Raw genomic sequence first — 10,759 nt, 5'->3', positions numbered from 1 at the left:
TCCAAGGATCCATTGAGGACACCATGGTAGGAATAATACATTGTCAGACCAGGAGAGGCCACCAGTAAACCAGAGGACATCGGGGTTGTCCTTGAAGGCCAGATGGTACTGCAGGATCTGGACAATGTTGCTTTTGGTGTTGCAGTGTTGTTGGGCTTAATGTATGCTTTGAACCTCAGCTGCCCCACTGAACTGAAGTATACCTTTGAAGTGCTCCAGAAAGTTGTGATGGAGCTCGACAGTGACACTCTCTAAGAAAGCCCAAGTTCTTAAAAACAAACTGTATCAGTAAGCTGTTGCCAGATATGACGTGGGTGAGACAACAGTTCACCGTGTTTGCTCCTTGGGATACAGAACATTGTTGCTCTTTGGTTGCATTGATGATGCTTTGTGCACTGACAGAACTCACTTGCACTGCCTTTATATTTGCTACATCATATTTAGTTTAAAAATGGGGAGCCTTGCGTGGAGCATTGCTTAGCTTTAACACTTCTGGACCCCAGTCTACCATGTTAGTCCGTTGGAATATGGACTGTTTATTGCACTAGTACTGGACTGAAATGTTGCAACTCACATATTGCCACATTATTTTCATGTATGTTTTTGGTAATATTTGTTTTTTACGTGTGCTTACAAATTGGATGTCAGAAGTGTTTGTGTTACTCTGACTGTTGTTTTTTTGCTCCACGCTCTTTATAACAATTGTTGATATTGTAAAGGGAAAGGCTACTTTGTTGTGATTATTGCCATTTGTTTTTGTCCGCACATACCCCATTGTGATGCATTGTTACCTCCGCCAAGGAGGTTCTGTTTTTGCCGGCGTTGGTTTGTCTGTCTGTGTGCAAGATAACTCAAAAAGTTATGGACGGATTTGGATGAAAATTTCAGGAAATGTTGATACTGGCACAAGGAACAAATGATTACATTTTGGTGGTGATCGGGGGTGGGGGGGGGGGGGGGGGGGGGCATTGGGGCCCACTGATCTGCCTTGGCGGAGGTCTGCGCTCTCCGAGTGCTTTTCTAGTTTATTGATGTTTTGTTTTCAGTAGGAAGCTGGTTTAAGGACAGACAGTACTTTGTTCTAATAAGTGGTGTGTCCATACATTCATACATATATTTACACAGACATTCATACTGTTAAAAACTCCACTTCCTGGTTGGGGAGGGGCAGGACCTCACCTCACCTATCAGGCCACACCCAACCCTTTAAGAGGAAGGATCAGGCCCAGCCCATCCTCTTTTTCCCTTTGTTTGACGTAGAGCATGTGGCCTGAAGAACAATCACTTAAATGCACAGACTGGATGGATGCATACCTGAGTGAGTTATTTTGTGTTATTGTTAGTTGAATATCCTTGAACATGTTTCGAATTGTTTTAGTAATACAGTTATTGTTTCCCTTTGTTGAAGATTTAAAATCATCTCATCCAAATCATCCTACCCATGTCATCACCTGAACTGTTCCACCTGTAAATAATCTGCTTGAAGAGAAAATAAAGCATTATAAACGGAATCCCTGACCAGTTATTATATCTGACCGTATGCCAATGTAGAAGTTTTAATTATTCCAACACAAATCAGCCCTTCAACCTCAGCCTTCATAGTTTTTACACATACCTTAGATTTTTTTTTTCTGTCTCTCATTAGCAAGCTGTTTTAAGGACAGACGCTACTTTGAATAAGTGATGTGTCTATACATTTACATACATGTACACATTCAGACTGTTGTGGACCATTCTTTATTGGTGTTTTGTGGTCATTGTTAATTCATGTTTTGTTTTCATTAGGAAGCTGTTCTAAGTACAGAAAGTAATGCATCATTGGCATTAAAAAAGCCATTCATTGGCTCTGATTGTATTTTCTGCTTTCATGGAACCAAAAACTGGATTTGCATTTTAATGTTGAGTACATAGAATCATCAGATAACAAAGAACCATACTACATGGTCAAACAAAGTTTTTCGTCACATGAAAAAGAGCGGGAAGAAGTGTAACTCATAAACTCCCACGCCCTTTTTACAAACTAATAATTGAATTAAATCTGCTTCCTTTGCTTTGTTGACACCCTTTTTTTCTATATATTTTTACAATAACACAAAACATCAACACAAACCTGCGGTGGTCCAGAGGTGCAATAACCCAAAAAATTATCCACTGTGAAAAAAAGAGAACCGGCCAAAAAATTATTGGCCCACGCAAAAGGGTCCCAGCAGGGTTTAGGTTTGTTAGGTGTGTATTTATGCTAAAAAGGGTGTCTAATTGTGTTAACTTACCTTCACGAAAAATTACAAGTAACTAAAGTCAGTACAGGGCATTTGGAGGTGAAGGATTTTTACTTTAAACTAGTTTGTTTCTGGGGTTATAAAAATAAACTAAAAAGTTAATTCTGAAAGATTAAAGGATATTATCTTGTCAAAATAGTTGCGATGAATTGATGTATTGATTTATTTTAGAAATAGCAAAACTGGACAAAAGTAGGATAATAGTGGATAAGTTGTTTATTTTTTTTATAAATAATGAAACTGATGGAATGTTTTGATATATGTTGAAATCCAGCTAAAATAGGGATGGAAACAGTATCTGTATGCTTTTTAAGAATAGGTCTGTAGTGAGAGTTGTTGTTACATAAAAAGACCACTAGGTGTCAGACTAAGACCATGTTATGTCCATGGGGGATCCAACTGTTTAGATTTACCTTGAAGGAAAGATAAAGGATACCCCATATCCATATATTAATTTAAAGTTAAGAGTTTAATATTAGAACATTAATGAAACTTGTTCAAATAAATCTTTTTCACTAATCTAATTATGTACTTGGTTTTCTTGAATTGATTATGTTAATATCTTAACTGAAAAGGTGTATTACTTATTGTCATTATCCTGATTATTGCTTGATGGGATGATACATTTAAAAATCCTGAAGGGACAAAATCATTCTAATGAAATGTTTGTTTTTTTCTTTTTGTTCAAATTAATACAAAAATAGATAATCTTAATTTCGTTGTGAGTCTAATGACTACTGTAGAAATTGCTGTATTTATGAAGCTGATGAGAAACCGTAGTTAGAAAAGCTGTACTTGCATTAATCAAACACTAAGTGTCACTCTGAGACCATGTTATGTCCATAGGGGATCTAAGGGTTCAAACTTACCTGGAAACATGGAAGACACAATAAGGCAACTACAGACATTAAAGGTTAAAAATGAGACCCAGTGTATTAGAAAATGTATTTAAACATTAAATATCATGTATTTTTATTCTATATCAAATATTTTAAATCTAAAAGATATTTAAAAAACAAACAAACCTCTAAATGTGATTCTATTTCCAATTTCCATAATAATACATAAAGTGAAATTAAGTAGTTAAAGCTCTAACTTTACATAAGATTTTGCTTTTTTTTTTTTTTTTTGACTTTTTAATGTTTAATAAAGAATATTTTCATGTATTAAAACAATCAAATTACCTAGAAATATATATATGAATAATTTTCAATGAGACTAAGTTGTACAATCCACTGATAAAAACTGTATTTGGACAGTTTATCAGTGCTTATACATGTTATACATTCACAAAAATACATTTATTTAACATTTTTGTTGTGAAATCCCCCGTAATTACACAAGATATTTGTCAATTAACAAACAGGTCTTGTTAAACTCACAGATCAAATACTTCTTTTACGGTTAATTGTCAGTAATTTTGTCTTGTTTTATTTTTATTTTTTTACTGTATTAAACTTTAAATTAACAGTTTAATCTCATAAATAGAAAAGAAAATTTCTGACATTATGATACATTTGCAAATGTATTTTAACTGTATTTTTCTGTGAAAAAAGAAAAAAATTCTCTTAAAAAATTGATTTTTTTTTTGTTATTCACAGTTACAGTTTTTTTGTGTGTGTTATTTTACATTTGACATGTAAAATCACAGTCTATTTTTGTCATTTCATTGTTATTTTCCTGTATCTTGAAAATACAGGAAAAGTCTGTAAAATAAACAGTGAAAATTCTGTTAAATTATAGATTTTTTTTTTTTACAGTGAGGGTCTGATTACCTAATAACAAAAAGTGAGTGAAATCATATGAAGTGTTTCATCTTGCTGTGCTGTTCTGCAGAAGATGCAAAAGCCTTTTCCTTTCATTGCATTAGTTTCTGAAAAACTATTTCATATGTGATTCATGCAGCAGAAAGGCATCTCCTCAAGCTGCACAGCGTTCGTACTTTGACTGAAATGTACTATATTGATCTCTAATAGTTTATTTTACATTTTATAATAATAACCTACTATATACAGGGTGGGGAAGCAAAATTTACAATATTTTGAGGCAGGGATTGAAAGACAGTGTATGACCAGTTAGTTTATTGAAAGTCATGAGAATTTATTTGCCACAAGAAAACTGACATAATAGAAAATGTTTTTATTCTATGTGTCCTCCTTCTTTCTCAATAACTGCCTTCACACGCTTCCCGAAACTTCCGCAAGTGTCCCTCAAATATTGGGGTGACAACTTCTCCCATTCTTCTTTAATAGTATCTTCCAGACTTTCTCGTAATAGTTTTGCTCATAGTCATTCTCTTCTTTACATTATAAACAGTCTTTATGGACACTCCAACTATTTTTGAAATCTCCTTTGGAGTGACGAGTGCATTCAGCAAATCACACACTCTTTGACGTTTGCTTTCCTGATTACTCATATGGGCAAAAGTTTCTGAAAAGGTATGGATAATAGTGTTAGGTATGATTATGACATCAATATATGTTTGGTTTCAGAACAATTGATGTAGTGCCTGCTGAGAAAAAACAACTAAATGTTCATTGTAAATTTTGCTTCCCCACCCTGTAGAAATAATTTTTGGAGGAATGATGAATAATAGTCATGTGTTGTATTATGTACTTTAGTGCGTACAAACATCTGTAATACATGTTGCATCCATCCATTGGAGCATTTCAGGTCATTCTTAAAAAGATAAAACCTATATTGCATGATTATCCAAAACTTTTAATGTCTGCAGATGCAAAAAAAACAAATATCAGTGTTTATCTGTACCTACACATATGGACAAACAGTAAAAGGACACGTCTTTATACTTTACTTTATACTGAGTTATAAGCTGCCTCTTTATGAAATGTTTGAAGGAATGTGACAGAATCAGTTGTGGTGAGGCTGTGCACAGGGTATAAACCTGATAAAGCATTGCAGAAGGAATATTTTTGTGTTGCCAGTCTTTCTTTGTTTTTTTTTTTACTTTCCTAGACATGAGCGTCAGTCCTTGGTGTGTTTTGTATTTCAGTATACATGGACAGTCTATTGACTCTTAGTTGTTTTCTTGGCATTTGAAGGATATTGACATCCTCTGTTTGTTCACAGGGCCTGAAAGCGACTAAAGATGCAAGGCTCCCCCTTTTATATTGTACCATCACATTCTGTTGTGTTGTATGTCTGTGTTGGAAGGAAGACACACACGATTATACACGGTGTAGTGTGGTATTTGCTTTCTCCTCTTTTAACACCAGCCCATAAAAAGTTTACTGAGAGCCCTCCCTTCTGCTTTCATCAGCATATCACTTTGAGCTCCTATTATGCAAATGAAATCACAGCTCTATAAACCATATGTAAATGGAAAACACAAGCATGTCCAGACAAAAAGAAGAGGGGAGAGAGGACAGCCCTGTCTGTTTCCTCTCCCAACCTCAAAGTTTTTAGACCTAAGCCCATTTGGAATAACTGCAGCCAGAGGACCATTATAAAGGATTTGAATCCAGCTGATAAAATTAGAACCCAACCCAAATTGTTGTACAGTGTAAATCAAGTAGGACCACTCAACACGGTCAAACGCTTTTTCTGCGTCGAGGGAAACCACCAGACCATTCACAGCGTGCTGCTGACAGAACTGAATTGTGTTTAGAAGACGTCTGAGGTTATTACACAAATTGTGACCCTTAATAAAGCCTGTTTGATCAGTATTTATTACACAGGGCAAGATACTTTCCAAACGTGTTGCAAGAATTTTAGACAGAATTTTTAAATCAACATTAAGCAATGAGATGGGTCTGTAAGAGCCACAATCTATTTGTTTTTTTTTTTTCAAGGGTGGCATGCCGTTGAAAACAAAAATCTATGTGTAAAAAAAAATGTCTGACAGTGAACACAACATTGGTTCAGTGAAATACACTTGGACTGTTTCACCACTGGCTGCTTTAGAAAGGATGGGTTTGTCAGATAGTTTTCATCAGAGTAAAACCCCCTGTTCCCAATAAAACTAAACTTGTAGTTTCTAAATCTACCAAGAAGTTGTTTACCAAAAAAACCCCTAAAGATATCATTGACAGCTGTTTAAAACATGTGAGTGTGTGTGTGTGCTTGGCGTAGGTGTGTGACGTCAGTGTAGACAGCTGATATGAAGATGAAGAATCTATTATATATACTATTATAAGAACCTATAAATAATGAAAAACACTCATTTTCCTCTTTTGATTTAGTGTAAAAAAAAAAAGCCAAATTACACAAAATGTTTACATTTAGACAAACCCTTTTACAAAAACTGTGACCCAGAGCAAATATGAACAAACTGAAATGTCTTTAGAGAAGGATGTGGAATCTGAATAATATTCTGTCTGTTATTACATGTTTTGTGTGTTTGTGGATCCACTGTGATCTGTGAGTTAGAACATGCATGTGTAAATGATAAACTGGCAGGATATTGGTAACATTGCACTGACCGTTCTGTAGAATGTTGAGGTCGTTCATATTTGTTCATGTTCTGTTCAAGTACAGCTTGTACATGTAAACATTTTCATTTTTACAGAATTGGACTGTTTTGTTGTTTTTTTTTTTTACTCAAAGCTTTGGGAAATGTATCCAGATCCATTTATTCTCATCCAGTTCTGTGTGTTTATTCTATTACAGAAATAGCCCATGTTTTGGTCATATTCCAATCAGATCTGTAAAAAATTCAAATTCCAATTTGATATCATTGATACTGATTTATTGGATCAATCCACTTCCTATCTGTTATAATGGGAAAATTTTTCAAAGTGGCACCAAATCCAGAATCAGATCCGGATCGAAATAATTTCAATCCCTTGTGCTGACATCATCATACAGAAGCTGTATACCAAGTTTGAAGTCGATCAGAACTGGAGTTTCAGAGAAAAAGACGATTGAAATGTTTTCCCCTTAAGAGCCCATGTTAAATTTCGTGTCAGTTCCAGATCCAGAAGAAGATCCTGATCAGCATGTGGACATTATGTTTGGGTCATCTCCCCATCAGGGCTGGACTGGAGAAATTTACACTGGATATCATTTAGATTTACCGAGTTACTGCATCCATCCACTTCCTATCTCTGACAATGGGGACATTTTTCAAAGTGGCACCAAATCCAGAATCAGATCCAGATCCAAATAATTTCACTAACTTTTGTTGACATCATCATAAAGAAGCTGTATACCAAGTTTGAAGTCAATTGGAATTGTAGTGTAGCCCGATGGAAATAAGGGGATGGGTGTGTGTTAAAAAGTAAAAAAAAAAAAAAAAAAAAAAAAAAAAAAAAAAAAGCATAAATACATAAATACCTAAGTTCATAAGTGGAATACAAAGGGTTAAAAATTAAAACCATTTCAGTGTGGGAGTATTAAAAAGATCATGTATTTGTGAAAAGGTATGTAACTTTGTTGAGTTTATGCATTGTATTGTTTACAGGATGTTACATGCAAAGTGTTTGTTAAAATACTTAATTAAAAATAACAATATTAATAATATGGGAAAGTTGCGCAAATGTTTTATGTTTTGTTAAAAAGTAATGAAAATGTATATTTTATGATATGTGTATCATGAGCTTGGAGAATAGTTCGGGGTCAAGGGAACAGGAAGTAGGAAGTAGAAGAGAGGAAACCTGGTGAAGACGACGGGCGCGTGTGTGTATGAGAATATGGAATAACACAGACAGTGTATTCAGGAAGAAAAGAACACCAGTTTAGTTCAGGAAAGTGGTCGGACAGATGACAAACGTGACTTTAATGGTGAGAGACTCTGTGTTGTAACAGCACTTCGACTAGAAGTCCAACGTTAAAAAAAAAACACACACACAGACTGCGACCTCAGTAAGTTAGCTGCATGTGGCTAGCTATGTACGGACTAAGCTAGCAGGTTAGCTAACCGCTAACTGCAGAATGTACGGAGGACCCAGACTGAGCCCACAGCAACACTGGAGCTGACGGACAGGAGGACTGCCGATTACCGGATTCTGGATTTCCATTTCCCTGGACGTGTGGATTAACATTTCTCGGGAGCTGGTGATACAGGTACCTTTTTGTGTTTTTTTTTTTTACTGCCCTATGAGGTGAAGAGGCCATTTGGTTTTAGGCTGCAGCGCACAGGCCTGCACAGCCCTTATAAACTGTGTGTGTGTGTGTTTTTTGCATTGTAAATGGAAGATTTCAAGTGCATACAGTGTGGTTAAAGTGCTCACAGTGTTTATAAAAGGGTTCATTTCAAGGGTAAATGTTTTAAAAAAGTACATTAAGTTACATTGCACTAAAAATGGTCTAAAAAATAAAATACTGCCATAGTTTAAATAATCGTTAATATTGTAAGAGATTACATACTTAACAAGAACCCAGGTTAGCTACCCCTTTCAAAGCAATGAAGAGCAAAGGGGCGCTACAGTAGTTTCGGAGAAGAAGACGATTGAAATTTTTGTTACAGATGACAGACGCCACATGACGACAATAGCTTACAGGCCGAAAATCAGTTTGCAATTTACACAGAAGGATGTGGATGATACAAAGACACAGTTGGGCAATCCAAAACAACAGAGTAACACCACCCAGACAGACTTGTACAAGGTATGTGACAGTATACTGGTCATGTCTGATAAAATAGAGTATCTGGAGTCTCAGTCCAGGAGAAACAACCTGATGATAGATGGCGTTACAGAGTCACCTGGAGAAAGCTGGACGGACACAGAACTAAAAGTGAAAAAGCTTTGAAGTGAGAAGTTCCAGTTCCAGAAGCATGTTGAGATGGAGAGGGCTCACTGTGCTGGAAAACCTAAAGGAGACAGACCAAGGCCCATTGTGGTCCGACTTCAGAAGTTCAAGGATAAATCCGAGATACTACAGAGAGCCAAATGCCTCCGAGGTACGAAAATCTATATTAACGAGGGCCGCACAGATGCTGTTTAGATAAAACAAAGAGAACTAATGCCAAAGCCAAAAAAACACTGGCCTACATTGAAACTACAATGGATCCACATCCAGAGATAGATCCTGATGATAACTTTCTTTCTACCATAGCAACGGATTGCAATGATTTCACCCAAGAGCAGTATGAAAATGATATTGAATCAGTAGGTAAGTTGTCAATCATATATTTTAACAGCAGAAGTATGTATAAACATTTTATTTCCATCAAAGAATATTTCAACAGCACTCATCCATTCAGTTTCATTGTAATTTCAGAAACCTGGTTTGACATTGATAAAGGTATTGACTTTTGTCTAGAGGATTATGAATCGAGATATATGAACAGAAAAAAGAAAATGGGGGGTGGGGTTGCACTATATATTCATAAATCAGTAAAATGTATGGTCTTAACAGAGATGACATTAGAAATAGATGAAACGATGGAATGTGTGACTGTAGAGATCCACAATGAAAAGAAGAAAAATGTAATTCTAAGCTGTGTATATCGATCACCTGGTTCAAGTATTGAACTTTTCAGTGAATGGATGGAGAAACAATTTTCTCCTGTAAAAGAAACTAAACTAAACTAAAAACTATAGCTGACTTCTTGGACATAATGTACAGTATGTCCCTTTTTCCATCAATAACTAAACCAAACAGAATAACATCACACAGTGCCACGATTCTAGACAATATCTACACTAACATCATGGGAAATCAAACCACCCGTGGCCTGCTTATATGTGACATCACTGATCACTTCCCTGTTTTCACTCTAAGGATTGGAGTACAGTCTACAGGGAATCAGACGTGGAGAGTGCATATGGTAATTTCTTCGATGTATTTATTTCTCTGTATAACACACACTGCCCTGCCAAAGAACTCTGCATAAAGAAAAAGAAAATAAAAACACCCATGGCTTATTAAAGAAATAATAAATGCTTGTAAAAAGAAAAATAATCTCTATAAATCGTTCATTAAGTTACAAACTAAAGAAGCAGAACAAAGATATAAGACTTACTGAAATAAATTAACAAACATAATCAGAACTACCAAAAAGCAATATTATAATAAATTATTATATAAAAGTAAGAATAATATAAAGGAACTTGGGATTTATTGAACAACTTAATTAAACAAGGACCTACTAAAGCAGCATATTCTGACTACTTTATTGATAAAAATAGTGTAAATCACAGCATGAATAACATAGTCAACTGATTTAATAGTTTTTTTGTAAATGTGTGCCTGGAGTTGGCTGCAGATATTCCCAACCAAGGTGATGACCAATGTAATGAAACCATTAAAAGGAATCCATATTCAATTTTTCTGTGTGCAACAAATGAGCAGGAGGTGATAAACACTGTTCTAACGTGCAAAAGTAAGCTATCCACTGACTGTCATGATATTGACTTGATTGTTAAAAGAGTCATAAATAACTTTGCAAAACCTCTAACCCATATCTGTAACTTATCCTTCCATTCAGGTCGTTTCCCAAATAAAATGAAAATAGCAAAAGTCATTCCACTGCACAAAAATGAGAGTAAACACAGCTACACAATGTACAAATTTTC

General features: G+C 35.3%; 1 long non-coding RNA gene across 1 annotated transcript; it reads right to left on the bottom strand.

Moving 5' to 3' along the window:
* Positions 1-1,972: 1,972 nt before the first annotated feature.
* Positions 1,973-10,217, bottom strand: LOC115414570 (uncharacterized). The gene is made up of 3 exons (XR_003934671.1): positions 10,207-10,217; positions 6,181-6,190; positions 1,973-2,071 (listed from the first exon to the last, which is right to left on the bottom strand). It is a non-coding gene; the product is annotated as an uncharacterized LOC115414570 (long non-coding RNA).
* Between the last annotated feature and the right edge of the window lie 542 nt (positions 10,218-10,759).

The sequence above is a fragment of the Sphaeramia orbicularis genome, chromosome 24 (assembly GCF_902148855.1).
Source record: "Sphaeramia orbicularis chromosome 24, fSphaOr1.1, whole genome shotgun sequence".
NCBI classification, from domain to species: domain Eukaryota; kingdom Metazoa; phylum Chordata; class Actinopteri; order Kurtiformes; family Apogonidae; genus Sphaeramia; species Sphaeramia orbicularis.
This window is presented reverse-complemented; position numbering and strand designations above follow the sequence as displayed.